We start from the raw sequence: 3,884 nt of genomic DNA, 5'->3' as shown, positions 1-3,884 counted from the left end.
TTTGTTTTGTGGGGGTGGGGGGGGGGGGGGGTTAATTTTTTTTTTTTTAATATTAAGCAATTTTGGTAAAGCTAAATATTTTATGAATTCTAGCCACAAAAAAAACATGGCAACTAGCAAGCATGCATTAGTGGATTAGTGTTCAACAGTGGTAAATGGGGGGGGGGGGAATTCACCAAACATTTGTATGTTTCAGATTAGAAACTTACACTTGGATTCTAAGTAAGCCACAGATTCCTGGTGTTACTTTACAGACAAAAGCAGATGGACAGGCCTTGCCTCATGAAGAATAAAATTATAAGAGATAAGTTCATGCAACTGTATTTTTCACCACTGATGATGCATCTGTCAGGCAGGGAGAGCACTAGCAATTACAAATAGAAGGATAACCACTGAAGAGTATTGTAACGGTTGAGGTGTATGAAAACTCATCTCCTATACAGAAATATTCTCACCGGAAAAGACGAGTCCCAAAATATGTAAGTGTTTCATAACTTGAGAATTTTTTTTTTTGTCATAAAACAATACAAAGCACCTTATAAAGCCTCCTTCTCAGGCATAGCCCAAGATATTATGAAACATTTTCAATATTGAATTAATTTGTGTACATAAAAACACAGTCTGGGTATGGCGCTCTCTACTAAGCAACAATTTGAACTAAGTTCTGCTCTGACTTACAAAGGGAAGGCAGTATGGTGTTTCCACTAAAGAATACAAAAAAAGAACATCGGCACTCTGACTTAAATAACATTCCCCTTTTCACACACATGAGATCAAATATTCATCCATAGGTCAAAGACACCAAGAGAAATACAGCTAAGTGCACAGTTCAGCTTGTGTATGTGTTGCATCTGAAAGCATACATCTTCTTAGGCAAGAGGCAGAAATCTCAAGTTTACCTCCGGAACAATTAATGACTAATTTTAAACCAAGACCAGCACAGAATCCAAAGTATAAACCCAAGACTACATATGTTCAGTATGCAATTTTAAAATGCTTTGATTTAGCAGTAATGAAAGGAAATTTCTTTCTCCTCAGAAATAAATTAAAAGCAATAGATTTCAGAGAGAATGTAAGCAATAACAGGCTTGAATTTCAGAAGGAGGAAATCTATTAACTGTGTTCAAAAGAGAAGGTATTTAATTGGTGAATAACACAAGTCCGCAATATGGTCTGTTAACTCTCCGAGGGCCAAAGCATTGCTTCCATCAAAGGAGGTTCTGCTGAAGTCATCCAAAGACTAGGTTTCACATTACCAGATAAACCTACCCCTCCTCACCAGGGGGTTCCTTCAAATTTATTAAAAATATTCCACATTCTCTGTCACATCTAGATCTTGGTTTGCCTAGAACTATGATAAATAAGCAGCACTGGATATAAACAGAAGGAAGAAATTGAAGCAAAAAGCAGGCAATTTTCCTAGAAATCAAAAATTCTGCAAACACAGAGTATATGCACATAATAAATGTATGCATAAATAACTAAACTATATCAACATTTCATAATGCAGCACAATTAAACCTAAAGAAATGCTGACAAGTTCTCGCCTCTTAGGGTGCATTTTTGAAGAATAACATAAGAAGCCAAATCCCATTAAAAGTGAATGGGAGCAGGAGCTTACCTACCTTAAACTTGCAAATTTAAGACTCGTACAGTATATATAAGCTATTGTGATTATGGGCAGCAAATTTCTAAACTTCTTGTAGGTACATTATGTGATGTCTCTGATATGAAAACAGTTATCTATAAAACTGAAAAATATTTTACAGTCAATCATGAGATCAAGTTCATCTTTGATAATCACATATTTTCATAGTCTTATGGCTATTTCAGAGTTTAGGAGGAAGTCTTGACCTCATTTTTTTTCCCTGAAGAGCAGGAAAACTTGTCATAAATCAGGAAAAGAACTATATCATGATGACACTCATTCATTATCTTTAAGTCTGCTGCCAATGAATATACTAGGGAAAAAAAAAAAAGAAGCCCTTTACCATCTGTTAAAAGACTAAACTCAAAATTAATTTTCCTCTAGAAACTCTGAAATAGAGGCTTTAAGTGCAAAGTCTTGAAAAACATGATTCTGTGTTACAACACTGACCAGCATGAGCTCTATCTGGTGGCAAGATATTGTAGTGCACAGGCTAGAAAGACTATTTTTTGTTCAGCGTGTTGTTCACATTCACAAAGATGAGAAACATCTCAGCCTTCAACATTTATTTTTCTTTCCTAGAAAGAACTACTGGATGTTACAGGACTGGGGGGACACGGGGCAGCAGGCAGGAGGAATGGGGGGATGGGACTGCTATAACTTTTATGCCAAAGCATTTAAACCATACTTACTAGAATCACATTATCCAAAACTCAAAGGCTGGAGGTAGCCACTATTCAAGAGTACTGAGGGTTTACTGCAATGTTATGGATTCCAGGCAGACAGGACTGAGAAGAAGTGCTTGAGGTTTCAGCTGAAGGAAAACCTCTTAGGTAAAACTCAGTAGTCTAAATCAGAATTTCGCAGTGACTCTGGGTTGCCAGCATCACTTCAGCCAAGGTTTAAAAAGAGTTGGTAAGAAAGACTAACTTCATCTTACTTAATGTAAGATAAAAATTTAAATACACCAGTGGCAAACTGGGTCTTTATTTTCACTAGATCACCTGCAATCTTTTTTTAACTATCAAGTTTCTGAACATAGGATATCCCTTTCAAAGAAATAGAAGGAGATTCTACTACATTACTCATTTTAGCTCCGAAAACTAAACATACTCCGAGTCCTTATATAATGCTAGGAATACAAACTTTCCTCACACCTGCAAATTGGAGCCACTGGAGGTGAAAATATATTTTGTATTGGCTAAACAGCCAATATACTAAGACAATTTCTCACCAAGAAATGATTACACAACCTACTTTTCACGTCATTTGGACAGTATTATGACAAAACTCCAGGCTCCAAGTTTAAGCTGTATCACCATATACTTTATAGAAGAATTTTGTGTGTTACTTTGAATATGTTGGAATGCAATGCAGAAAACAAAGTGACATGCAATTTATTCCACTGTAGCAATCAAAATTCAGAACCATCTCTTCGTATGGAAATGCTTTCTACGACAGTAGCTTATCTTGAAATACATTCCAGTCCTCAAAAAAGTGGACTTCACCTTTTTAATTATACCTAACAAAAAAAAAATTATATCACTTTGAAATAGTGTCCACAGCCACATCTGTTTGCAGTGAGACATGGTGCAAAAATGGTCCTGTATCTTTGTAGCCCAATAACTGCTAAGGTTAAAGGACAAAGTTCACTTGGGTGTTGCAAGTGTAGATACCATCTGAATGCTAGATTTTGCTTTTGGGAACACGATTTTTCTGAAGGTGCTCAAGTAAGCCTACAGTGCCCCATAGGATTGAAGCTGGAAAACAGTTACTCAGCCCAGAATCCAGCTCTAAATCCAGGTGTTCCTTGGAACGTAACCAAATTTACTTGCTTATGTATAGAGTGAAAATATGCAGCTGCAACATTTGAGCAGTCAAAAACACCTAAACAAAATAGTTTTATTGCAAGATTGTGACTGGGTCCTCTAGAAATCAAATCAGACCCTTTAGGTGTCATCCTGGACCTGCAAAACCACAGAACAAGTCAATGGGCTTAATGTTGACAGGGACAACATTTATCTCATGACTTTTTCAAAGAAGTCCTCACTCATGTGTCACTTGGGAACAGAAGAATCCATTCTTGATCCGTGTCTCAGTCCTAACTATGAAAGGTAATATTTATTGCACAAAGTGGGTTCCTAGCACATACCTCATAACCACTCCTGCCTTTTACTCTGTCCTATATAGCTAACCAGGAGCAAACATCTATACTTCTAAAACCTGTAGTGGAATA

The sequence above is a fragment of the Haliaeetus leucocephalus genome, unplaced genomic scaffold, assembly GCF_000737465.1.
Source record: "Haliaeetus leucocephalus isolate CR32 unplaced genomic scaffold, Haliaeetus_leucocephalus-4.0 Scaffold362, whole genome shotgun sequence".
In the NCBI taxonomy this organism is placed as follows: domain Eukaryota; kingdom Metazoa; phylum Chordata; class Aves; order Accipitriformes; family Accipitridae; genus Haliaeetus; species Haliaeetus leucocephalus.
The sequence above is the reverse complement of the archived record's forward strand: the minus strand, read 5'-3'. Positions refer to the sequence as shown.